This window comes from Pan troglodytes, chromosome 6, assembly GCF_028858775.2.
Source record: "Pan troglodytes isolate AG18354 chromosome 6, NHGRI_mPanTro3-v2.0_pri, whole genome shotgun sequence".
Lineage (NCBI taxonomy): Eukaryota > Metazoa > Chordata > Mammalia > Primates > Hominidae > Pan > Pan troglodytes.
Window position 1 is genome coordinate 117,703,641 of NC_072404.2, and position 13,062 is coordinate 117,716,702.

The window sequence follows — 13,062 nt, forward strand, 5'->3', positions numbered from 1 at the left end:
TTGAACCTGCCCTAACTTTGTTCAAATAGACTTAGCCACTGACCTGCTGTCAAAAGACCACAGCCAATCTGACTTGTTTTCAATATAATGATGAATATTGATTTGGTCCCTTCATCCAACATTCTCAGCTGGATCTTTTTTGACCAAGGATACACATTACTAGGTGAGTACAGGCAGTTAATTCTTCCACACGGGACTTCGGAGTTTCTGAGTTAACCAGAATCACCCACCTTAACATCTGCCAGTTTATACCCCAAGTCCTGACCAGTGCCCCCTACCTGCTATGCCTCATGTTTTCAATAGAGCATAAAATCAGAAATGAAAGATGAAACATCATAGCCAATATCACAGAAATACAAAGGATCCTAAGAAACTGCTAGGTATAATTACACACTAACTAATTGGATCATCTAGAAGAAATGGATAAATTCCCAGACACATAAAACCTACCAAGATTGACTCATGAAGAAATTTAAAAATCTGAACAGACTAATAGCAAGCAAGGAGGTTGAATCAGTAAGAAAATGTCTCCTATCAATGAAAAACCCAAAACCAGATGGCTTCCCAGATTAATTCTACCACATATTTTAAGAAGAACTAATACCAGTCGTCCTCAAACTCTTCCAAAAAGCTGAAGTGGAGGGAATACTTCCAAACTCATCTTACAGGGCCAGCATTACCCTGATTCCAAAGCCAGACAAGAACACTACAAGAAAGGAAAATGACAGGCCAATATCCTTGATCTACATAGATGCAAAAATCCTCAACAAAATCCTAGCAAACCAAATTCAATAGCACATTGAAAGAATCATTCACCATGATCATGTCATGGTTCAACATAAGCAAATCAATACATATAATATACCATATTAGAAAAATAAAGGATAGAAACTATATGGCCATCTCAATAGATATAGAAAAAGCTTTTGACAAAATTCGAAACCCTTTCATGGTTAAAAAAAAAAAAAAAAAAAACACCCAACAGATCACGTATTGAGGGACTGTATCCCAACAAAATAAAGGCCATATATGACAAACCCATAGCTAACACCATAATCAGTGGTGAAAAGTTGAAACTTTTCTTCTACCATCAGGAACAAGACAAGGATGCCCACGGACACCACTTCTCAGGGTAATTAGGCAAAAGAAAGAAATAAAAGGCATCCTAATAGGAAAGGAAGAAGTGAAACTGTCTCTACTGACAGCATGATCTTGTTATAGATAGAAAACCCTACAAACTTCACTAAAAAAAGGTTAGAACTCAACACAAAGAAGGGAACAATAGACACTGGGGGACTCCAAAGGTGGGAGGGAAGGATGGTGGGAGCAAGGGTTGAAAAACTACCTATCGATTACTATGCTCACTGCTTGGGTGGTGGGATCATTAGAAGCCCAAACCTCAGCACCATGCAATATACCTGTTTAAGAAACCTGTACATCTACCCTCCTGACTCTAAAATGAAACATACAATATTTAAAAACAAAAACAAATAAATAAAATTTGAAAACTGTTAGAACTGAACTGATAGGTGAAATCAGTAAAGTTGTAGGATACAAAATCAACATATAGAGCCTTGAACACAGCAACATCCAGCTGTCTGACACGAAAGTTTCAGGGGCAAGAAAACCTCTATATGAACTCAGAAACAATGAGCTAAGTTGTGTTTATGACTGAAAGGATGTTAAGAACTTCATTCATGTTACATCAGAGCCAACAGAAAGAACCAGCAGGAAACCTGTACCCAACAAACAGAAATGACAAGATGAAGGGAAAGCAGAGGTAAGGGCTTACCTTAGAAAGGGCAAGTGATTAGCTCAATATGCAATACAATGTTTGCTCCTGAGCCAAAAATTTGTACAATAATTTGGATATTACTTGCACAACCAGAAAAATCAGCCACTCATTAGGAAAATGTGTTTCTGTAGAAGTCTTAGGACTCAGCTATCTATAATAACATGAAAAGACAATATTTTCATCCAAAATGAGTATTTTTGTTTGTCTTGGCTTGTTATTCTAACGTCAACAGCCTCTAAATAAACTGTTGAAGTACATGATATAACCACCTCTTTCTCCATCTTTCCCATTGCTCCCATAGGGTTTCAGTTGTGCAATTTCACCATTAGCAAAGCTTTTTGCTGAAATCTGGCTTTTCAAAGGGAGAGTATCCAGAAACAGAAGATGCTGATCTGGGAGGCTCTTCCTAATAGAACTGCTGCTTCAGTTTAGCTTGAAAAAGCCCACACCCAGTTCCTAATGACAAACATCTGAACACCGGGTCTTCCCATGAGCAAGACCATGCTATGCCTCCTGCTCGCTCTGTTCTATAAGCAACCCACAGATTGCTCCCTGTGAAGAGGAGCCTGCCAGGGGAGCAGCATTCCACCAGACCCTGATTTAGCAAGATATTTCCGTATCATTCCCCCAACCAGCTGGAAGTCCTCCACTGCTCTTGTGTAAAAATCTAACTCATCTCGCTGAATTTCCTGATTTAAAAGTCTAATTCATTTCACCAAAAGTGTGACAGAAGGAAACCAAGTACACCATCTCTCTCTTACCAAACCAAAGCTATTGCATGTGCATTCTGGGGGGAAAAAAATGGTACAAATATTTTATGGAGGGGGTGCCAGCCCAGTATCATCCTCTTACTATTGCCATAGGATCTTGGCTGATGGCATCAGACGAAAAACAAGTTTATCGATTACTTTCAACCATTAAGCTCACTCCTCCATGAAAAATAAGTCACAAGTCCAATGTCTCTTATTAAAATAAGCACTGCAAAATATAAAGGAGTCACAGTTTTAAAATGGGACACACGTTCTCTAAGCGGTGAACCACGTTAGAGGTGCACTGTTTACATTGTATAAAGTCCCCTGGAGCCAGGGTTAGGAAGCGCATCTGTTCTTTGGTGTTCTGGGATGAAGGAAAAAGGAAAAAGGGCTGCCAGAAGTGAGTGGGAAGGAGCCCATGAGATAAAGGAAGTAAATCCATTTGCTGATTGCAATAATAATGGTAATACACGAAGCTATACATACATACATGCAAACTTTCACATTTTTTAAAAAAAGAACTTAAGGCTTCCACACATGTAATCAGCCCTTATGAACTCTCCTGATTAGCTGCAAGGAAAATCTTCCTTTCTCCTTTTTCCTGCACCATCCTGGGCTCCCTTTTGACTTTTTTTTTTTTTTTTTAACTTATAAACGATCAGCTCATATTCTGAAGTTTGTAGTCCCCTCCCACCCCCTCTCTCTCTATACGGCTCATTTACATTGGCAGCTGTCGTGCTGCTGGGCATCCTCAAACCCACCAGTTTCCCTTTAATGTTTGAGCAGACAAACATGATCATGCACTAGGCATCACTGTGCCACTCAAAATGCTTTTTTGTTTTTTTTATTGCATCTGAGAGAAATCTCAAGGTTGCAAACCTGGAGTCAGAATTGTCTCCATGTGTCTCAGTGGGAAGAGTATCGTGTGAAGAAACAAGTTGATTCTACTAACCAAAAGGAATATTTTTGATATCAGGTCATCCTCCGAATGAATTTATATTACCGAGTGGAGGGTCACATGAAGAAAATGGTCAAACAGCACCACCTACAGCAAGAGCTGAGAAGTGCAGCGGAGCCGGGCTGTGTCAGGAAAGAAAAGCAAGCTGGGGCCTGGCTCAGCGCTCTCCCCTCTGCTCCTATCTGCACGGAAAGATTAGGATGACAGTGGCAGGAAGCCTGTGCACCTAGTATGCATCACTTGAAGGGAACACACAGATTCCAGTAAACAGTTGGAAGGAAATGTTAATACCAGGCTCTGCTAAACAATATGAAATGACTCCTAGATGAGACAAGCGACTTTCATCAAAGTTTCCTGATACCTGAAAAGACAGCCCAGGGGATCCTGCACTACATGTGGTGTATGTAAATTAAGCGGGTTTTTTTTCCCCTTTGTAATCAAGGCTCATACACAAACAAAATCACACTTTAGAAACGGCCTATTCCAACTTGTAACTAGCTTGCTTTCAGGGGCTCCAGGTCAAAAAGAAATAGAGCACAAAGACGCTTTCTCCTTAGGGATCATACACAAATTCACTCCGTCCGTTTCTTTCCCACATGGAGCAACAAAGCCATCAGACCTCTCCATCCACCCATCAGGTCCTTCCTGATTAAAGTGAGATAAATCACAGCCCTCTCTCTCCAGATGGCAGGCGACAAGAGGGGGATGCTTGCCTCAAGAAGTCCTCCCCATCCCTCTGCATTCATGCAAGCCCGAGCGGAGAGATGCAAGAAATTACGGATGCATTTTAATTCCCCAGACCCTGCAATTAAAAATGGAAATTTTTTGGCCACGCCTGTTGGCTCACGCCTGTAATCCCAGCACTTTCAGAGGCCGAGGTCGGCGGATCACCTGGGGTCAGGAGTTCGAGACCAGCCTGGCCAACATGGTGAAACCCTGTCTCTACTAAAAATACAAAAATTAGCTAGGAATGGTGGTGGGCGTCTGTAGTCCCAGCTACTCGGGGGATGAGGCAGGAGAATCACTTGAACCAGGGAGGCAAAGTTTGCAGTGAGCCAAGATCGCACCACTGCACTCCACTCTGGGTGACAAAGGAAGACTTCATCTCAAAAAAGTTTTTAAAAAATGGAAGTGTTGTTCTTTCATTTTTAAATGTGTTTTGGTAAAAGAGGGGCAGTTTAAGCAACCCTTTCTATTGTCTACATTGTTAAAATTCATCAGACATGGACTCTTGACTCCGTTTTGCCTGGGCAGACCCAATTCAAGCATTTACAACAGCTATAACCTCCTCAAATCAAAAAGAGGAATCAGCATTATTGCTAAGTTCAAATAAGGTCTTGTTTTATTTCATTTTTATTTTTGAATGCAGCCATTCCTCCAGGTGCTGTCATCAGGTAAGATTGTCAGTCCTGATTAGGTAAAGGTATTATTACAAAATGCAATTCTTAAAAATTCAGTGTCTAACTACACTTTTAATAAGCCTTTCCCCCTCCCCTACGTATTCTCCCTTAGACACCCCTTCTCAAATTTAAAATCACAGAAACTAAACTATGATGCCTAAAGAGAGCCTAGCGACTGCCCAGTCCTCTAATTTGATGAGTGGGAGTACTGAAGCCCAGAGGAGGTCAAGTAATTTGTTCCCAATGTCTTAGATAAGAAGAAAATGACCAGCTGGGAAATCCCACTCATGTCAAGGCAGAGGCACAGGGCCACAGACTGTGGTTGAATTGTGCCACACTCCTACATCCTTCTTTAGGAATCACAGAACATTCCTGTGTTGAATCGGAGTCACTGACTTCCTTTTCAGGCTGATTGAGTTCTGTCCTTACGGGCTGCGACAAGAAGTTTTGGTATTATGCTACACCAAGACAATTTATCTAGTTCAAGAAATGAGCACAGTCCTTAGAGCCCAGCAACTTTCCCCATGTCCAGTAAATGTAGCTTCTCCATTAGAAGCTGTCAGAATGGAGCCTTCTGGCTCATCTTGATTTTGATTTGTGGAAGAATGAATGGTTGTGCTAAGACAGCTTTCCTAGCTGATAGAGAGCGAAACTTTTTTCTCATAATCTATAAAAAAATTAAATTAGAACTTTTTTCTCATAATCTGTGAAAAAATATTAAATTAAATCTGGCTCGTCTAGATTTTGATTTGTGCAAGAATGAATGGTTGTGCTAAGACAGCTTTCCTAGCTGATAGTGAGCAAAACTTTTTTCTCATAATCTATAAAAAATATTAAATTAGAAGCATAGAGTTTATTTCATGACTTTTATCTTCCTGCAATTTTCTTGTGGGCACAACTGATTTGTTTTTATCCTGCCTGCCCCCCAATCCCTTTTCCAAGAGACTAAAAGAGTATCTAGTGCAAAGTGGAGACTCAAATATTTTTTAATAAACAGTGATCCCAGCCACCCAGTGCATGTTGCCAAATGCCAACCCCATAAATGATCAAACACATCATCTCATTCAGCCAATCAAAATCAAGTGCTACCTATTTTTTTAAGTTTTCATAGCCCTTGGGCATCTGCTTTCTCAGCATTTCCCAAACTTGAGTCATTCTCATCCTGCCTTCATAATTTTGCTCTGTCAATTACCTCTACTATTATTTATTTCATATATTTTTAAATAGCCCCACTTTTGAAACTTAAATGCATGCCTTTTAAAAGGAAGCTTTCTTACTACTATACATCAAAAGCCATTATTACTTGTTCTAAGTACTCATAACAACATGTTCACAACTATTAAAATTTAGTAATGTGCATCCACATACTCTCTAAATTCATGGAGCATCTGCACACACTTTAAGAAACAATTCTGCATTACTCACTCAATTTTCTTGACATCCTTCTGAGGCAGGACAAACCTTGGGCCCAAAGAATTGAGGTAGGAGTCCAAGCAAGTTGCCAGCCACATAAAGGCAAACCTTGGCTCGGAAGTCAGGACTACCAGCCCCCAGGTTATGGTTCATGCTCTTTCCTCTGCTCTCCAGAACCTCCTATCTCCAAGTGTAGTTAGCAGCCCAGATGCAGCAGCATCCTCTAGAGACTTGTTAAAAATGCAGAAGCTCAGGCTCCACCCCAGGCCTATGCAGACTGAATCTGCATTTTAACAAGGTCCAGGTAATTCACGTGCACATTAAGTTTGAAAAGGCCTGGTCTAGATCAGCGGTTCTCTAACTTAGCAGCACATTAGAACCATCTGTAGAGACTTTAAAAATACCAGTGCCTGGGCTTCACCTCCCAGAGAATCTGACTTAAGTGTCTGGGGTTTGCCCTGAGTCTAGGTATTTTTAAAAACTCCTCAGCTTATACAAAGCTGGCAGGGCCGGGCACAGTGGCTCATGCCTATAACCCCAGCACTTCGTGAGGCCAAAGTGGGCAGATTGCTTGAGTCCAGGAGTTTGAGACTAGCCTGGGCTAAAACCCCATCCCTACAAAAAAAAAAAAAAATACAAAAAGTAGTTGGGCATGGTGGTGGCACATACCTGTAGTCCCAGCTACTCAGGAGGCTGAGTCCTCGCTTGAACCCAGGAGGTCACGGTCTGGTCAACAGGGCAAGACCCTGTATCAAAACAAACAAACAAACAAAAAATGCTAGCAGCTTACCAGCTAGGGAGGCCTGTACAGCCAAGTTTTCCAAATGGGGCTACATTAGTTGTTCCAGAACTTTAGCTGCAACAAAACCACCTGGATGGCTTGTTCAGCTACAGAGGGTCTGGCCATGCCCCTAGAGTTTCCAGCTGAGGGTCTGGAATGAGGCCCGATGATTTGCATTTCTAACAATCTCCAGGTGATGCTGATGCTGTGTGTCCAGGGACCACATTTTGAGAATCTATGCTAAATGAATCCGAGGAGATCAAAGCTCAAACTTATTCCAAGAACTCTTCAAGGCCCACCTGCAAGTTGTAGTGGAAGTAAGCATCTAAGGGTGCAAAAAAGTTTCACTGTAGACTAAGTCTCTAATAAAATACAAAAACTAGCCGGGTGTGGTCGTATGCACCTGTAGTCCCAGCTGCTTCTGCTTGGGAGACTGAGGCAGGAGAATTGCTTGAACCTGGGAAGTGGAGGTTGCAGTGAGCTGAGATCACTCCACTGCACTCCAGCCTCAGCAACAGTGCAAGACTCCGTCTTAAAAAAAAAAAAAGAGTCATGGAGCTGGAGGTTGTGCTCTGGTTGTTTAAGTAGCTTGTGTTTAAAGGGAAACTTAGAAAGGCCCCCAGAAACAAGTGGTTTTGTTTTAGACAGCAGCCTGGCAGCTTATTGGATGCCCAACAGAAATGACTAGCAGTCTCTCGAAATAAATAAATGGCATTTTGAATAGGACAGAGGCTCAGGAGGAAGAGGTCGTAGCGGTAGATTTAACTGCAGGTCATCATCATAAATATAACTGGTTTCATCAGAGCTGTGATAAGGTTCTTGTGGGTGGAGTGTGCTGGTTTTGCTGTCAGAAATTGAGTAATGCAGTGTTAGTGCTACAGCTATTGAGAACAAAACAAATTTCTATGGAAATTACTTTTAATATTGAGTTACTACAATTTAATGGCCACAATTTTTTTAAAGATTGGCTAAATCAAAGAACACTGACTCCTCTCATCATTCATAAAATTAAAGGTGAAACAGCAAACAGAGTTGAAAAACCTACCTAGTAAATGAAAACACTGCGCCGTACCTTTCCCTTTATTTTTATGCGTGTATTTATTTTTTTTGAGAGACAGGGTCTCGCTCTTGACCAGGCTGGAGTGCACTGCTGCAACTGTGGCTCACTGCAGCCTCGACTTCCTAGGCTCAAGTGATCCTCCCATCTAAGCCTCCTGAATAGCTGCAGCTACAAGTGCACACCACCATACCCAGCTAATTAAAAAAATTTTTTTGTAGAGGCGTGGTCTCACTACATGCCTAGGCTGATCTCAAACTCCTAGGCTCAAGGAATCCTCCTGCCTCAGCCTCCCAAAGTGCTGGGATTACAGGCGTTAGACACCTTTCCTTTTATTGCTAGAGATAGTTCTAATATGTTCTGCAAAAGGGCCTGAAGCAGTGTTTCTCATGTTTTTTGATATTATTAATTTTTACTCTGTCTTAGCTCAGGCTGCTGCAACAAAATGCCATAGATTGAATAGTTTAAACAATAGACATTTATTTTCTTACAATTTTGGAGACTGGAAATCCAATATGAGGGTCTAGCACAGTGAGATTCAGGTGAGGGCCCTCTTCTGGGTTGCAGACCGGTGACTTCTTTATCCTCACCTGGTAGGAAGACAATGAGAGCTCTCTGGGGTCTCTCTTTTTTTTTTGAGACGGAGTCTTGCTCTGTCGCCCAGGCTGGAGTGCAGTGGCGCGATCTCGGCTCACTGCAACCTCTGCCTCCCAGGTTCAAGCGATTCTTCTGCCTCAGCCTCCCGAGTAGCTGGGATTACAGGGGTGCACCACCATACCCAGCTAATTTTTGTATTTTTAGTAGAGACGGGGTTTCAACATCTTGGCCAGGCTGGTCTTGAACTCCTGACCTCGTGATCCACCCGCCTTGGCCTCCCAAAGTGCTGGGATTACAGATGTGAGCCACCGTGCCCAGCCTCTCCGGGGTCTCTTATAAAAGCACCAATCCCACTCATGAGGATTCCATCCCCCATGACCTAATCATTTTCCAAAGGCCCCACCTCCTAATACCATTACATTTGGGGTTAGGATTTCTTTCTTTCTTTCTTTCTTTTTGAGACGGATTTTCACTCTGTCACCCAGGCTGGAGTGCAGTGGCACAATCTCAGCTCACTGCAACCTCTGCCTCCCGGGTTTAAGCGATTCTCCTGCCTCAGCCTCCAGAGTAGCTGGGATTACAGGCTTGCACCACCACGCCTGGCTAATTTTTTGTATTTTTAGTAGAGACGGGGTTTCATCATGTTGGTCAGGCTTGTCTCGAACTCCTGACCTCGTGATCCGCCTGCCTCGGCCTCCCAGTGCTGGGATTACAGGCGTGAGCCACCATGCCCGGCCAGGATTAGGATTTCAATATATGGATTTTGAGGGAATACAAACATTCGGTCTATAACACACTTTCTAAGCAGAAAATTTATGGTAATTTAATAAATTTAAACTAATTAAAGTTAAATTAAGTTCCATAATAGGAAATTATAACACATATGTAATTTAATTTCTCCCTAGTGAGAGAAATATTAAAGAAGAAGAATTTGTCAGGTAGGATTTGACTTTGGAGGGCTACACACCATTGTAATATCTAGGATTTCTTGGCCCCCCAAGAACCAGTTTTAACTTCTGAGAATTCATGGCCTAAAGGAGAAACAAAGAAAACACACACACACACACACACACACACACACACACACACACACACACACGTTGCAGAGCAGCATTATCTTATGATCTGTAAAGGATTGTACTAAATGGGAACTAAATGGTCATTGTGATGGTTATTTTGTTTGTTTGTTTGTTTTTGAGACGGAATCTCTCTGTCACCAGGCTGGAGTGCAGTGGCACAATCTCAGCTCACTGCAACCTCTGCTCCCCGGTTCAAGCGATTCTTCTGTCTCAGCCTCCCTAGTAGCTGGTACGACAGGCACAAGCCACCACGCCCAGCTAATTTTTTTGTATTTTTAGTAGAGACAGGGTTTCACCATGTTGGCTAGGATGGTCACTGCAGTAAGCATTTTGCCTGCATTATTTGTTTAATCCTCAGAACAACCCTATGGAGCATATACTACTGTTGTTCACCTTTTATAAATTAAGAGAGGCTCTGAGAAGTTAACAGCTGTCAGCTTTTAAGTAGCAGAGCTGTGAATCCTACTCATCTCTGTTCCCCACACAGCTCCCAGGCTGCAGCCACTGCAGAGGATAGCATCCTCTGGAAGTGTTCTTAGTATCTATGCGAATTTTGTCCTTGGGGCCATCTCACCTCTCATTCCCCTTCTCTTCCACTCCTGGCCTGCTCCCTTGTTCCTATTACCCAGTATAAAACTTATTCCTCCTGAATCAGGGTTGGAAAGCAATCTGATAAATAGTTATTATTGGCTTGGGATTCCTAGCATTTGCCTTTCAGCAAAGGATATCTGTAACTCCCAAAAACTGAGTGGTGGGATTTGAGCAGGGTGGAGGAATTTCAGCAGGTGGGTAAAGTATTTGGAGGCTATGTGAGTTAGGCTACTGACAGGAGGAGGGTGGTACCCTTAGGTGGGGAATGGAGGAGAATTTAATAAAGAGATAATTTACAGAGGTTTGAGGAAGGTTAAGGGAAACCAACATGGGATAGCAACAGGCCTCCCCGGGGATGGCAACAAAGGGAGCCACAAGCATCCGACACCTGAAGGGACAAGGAATAGTCCTAGGAACCCAAGAAAGGGGCTGAAGCTTTGGAGAATGCCATCTGGCAGAGGCCTTGGCTTCAGCAGAGACCTGCAGCCAACCTCTGGTCACCCAGCAGGGAGAAAACCAGGGAAAGAAAGACTCCTTCCTTGCCCTTGTCCTACCCTCCTACTTTTAAGGGTACCTCTTATGACCACACGCAAACTAAAGCCAGAGGACAAGGGGCCTGTTGATGCAGTCCATAGAGGCCAGATTTTGGGACACAGAGCAGAGTGGAGAAGAGGGCACAGGGGACCTGGAGGGCAGCGCTACAGCCTAGCATGGTGGCCATCTGTGACAGGTGAACACAGGGCCAGTTTCATAAATGAAGCACAGAGGATACCACAGTTTTCATCAAGTGGCTGGGAGCATAGCAACGAAGGACACAGGGAGCTGGACTGCCTGGCTTGAAGACTGCCCTGCCATTTCTACATTGGTGACTTTGGTGAAGTTCCTTAACCCTTCTGTGCCTTGGTTTCCTTATCTGTGAAACAGGCATGATAATCTCTACTCATAGGATTGTGAGGATAGAATTAATTGTAGCACTTGAACAAGGTCTGACTGAATTAACACCATCCTTATGACACTCCAGGTACAAAGCAGGTAGGAAGAAGCAATGTGCCCTTAGGTACTTACACGCTAAGGGGGAGACAGACACACCAGCCCTCACGACACAAGGTTAGGTGAGCTGGCAACTGAGGAGAAAGACTTGGCTGAAGGAGGGGTTGATTCTGCACCTCAGTGGGTCAGGTAGGGTTTTGCAGAGGAGGAGCCTTGAGCAAGGACTTGCAGAATGAGTTGATTTGCAGATGTGCCCAGTACACATCAATTAACAGTTCTGGAACTTTAAGGAAGGAAGGAAGTCCAGTTGGGTATTAAAAAGACTGGTAGATTTGTGGATTGTCAGAGGACAAGAAAGAACCCTGGAAATTAGGGCACAACTAAGCAGTGCAACAAGAATCCAGTAGGTGGCATAAATACGCCATTCATTTGGAGTTCTATTTGTCGTTTTTTTGTTTTGGTTTTTGGTTTTTTTTTTTGTTTTGGATTTGGGAACTTTCTTTTTTTCTTCTTCTCTTCCCTAAGCTGCCCATTTCACCAACACTGTTGTTAGCAGTTTTACGTGATCTTTATTTAATGTGATTAGATTTGTCTTTAGATCAAAGCAAACTATTTACAGTTGATATAATAACTAAGCACCTCTCCAGAAAGAAGGTTTACTGTTTTGCAAGTATGAGCCCATTGTCTTAGTCCATGTGTGCTGCTGTAACGAAATATCACAGACTGGGTAATTTACAGCCGTGAGCCACTATGCCCGAGGTGCTGAGGCCACCTCTTCACCTCTTTTTTTTTTTTTTTTTTTTTTTTGTGATGGAGTTTCACTCTTGTTGCCCACGCTGGAATGCAATGGGGCAATCTCAGCTCACTGCAACCTCTGCCTCCCAGGTTCAAGTGATTCTCCGGCCTCAGCCTCCCAAGTAGCTGAGATTACAGGCACATGCCACCATGCCTGGCTAATTTTTTTGTATGTTTAGTAGAAATGGGGTTTCACCATGTTAGCCAGGCTGGTCTCGAACTCCTGTCCTCAGATAATCCACCCACCTCGGCCTCCCAAAGTGCTGGGATTACAAGTGTGAGCCACCGTGCCCGGCCTAAGGCCACCTCTTAATACATCATATTGGTGATTAAGTTTGAACACATGAATTTTGCAGGACATTCCGACCGTAGTACCGTATTTAAAGAAAGGCTGATTCACGTTGAGGTGAACCATCTAAACCCAATTTTTGTTATATCGTTTTCTAGAAAATAGATTAAAAATTAAAATACTCCCAAGCTTGGCATGGTGGCTCACACCTGTAATCCCAGCTACTTGGGAGGCTAAGGTAGGAGAACTGATTGAGCCCAGGAGGTGGATGTTGCAGCAAGCCAAGATCACCCCACTGCACTCCAGCCTAGGCAACAGAGCGAGATGCTGTCAAAAAAAAAAAAAAAAAAAAAAAAAAAAAAGGAAGGGAGGGAGGGAAATAATATTATAGAAAGCATATAAAAATATTAAGAAAGAGAAAAAAAATCAACTCAGGTATCTTTGTAGAAAATGCTAGCAATTTGAGGTATTGCCTTCCTTTTTCTTTTTTTAAGAAAATTAAATCACTTATTGATTACACATGATAATAGATGATACAAGCTTCATTCCAATCTATAATTTTATC

The 13,062-nt window shown here is 42.6% G+C and overlaps 1 protein-coding gene across 8 annotated transcripts in view; it reads left to right on the top strand.

The window, feature by feature from the left end:
• Positions 1-13,062, top strand: part of LOC112209800 (sterile alpha motif domain-containing protein 11-like) — a 231,895-nt gene that overhangs the window by 24,756 nt on the left and 194,077 nt on the right. For 3 of the 8 annotated variants that reach the window (XR_010158644.1, XR_010158645.1, XR_010158648.1), the window contains one exon: positions 2,097-3,173. The exons of 4 other annotated variants lie outside the window; for them this stretch is intronic. The gene's annotated coding sequence lies outside the window, so the exon portion shown is untranslated. Of the gene's footprint in view, positions 1-2,096; positions 4,832-13,062 lie in introns of those variants that run through there. One more of the 8 variants, XR_010158647.1, reaches the window with a different exon arrangement.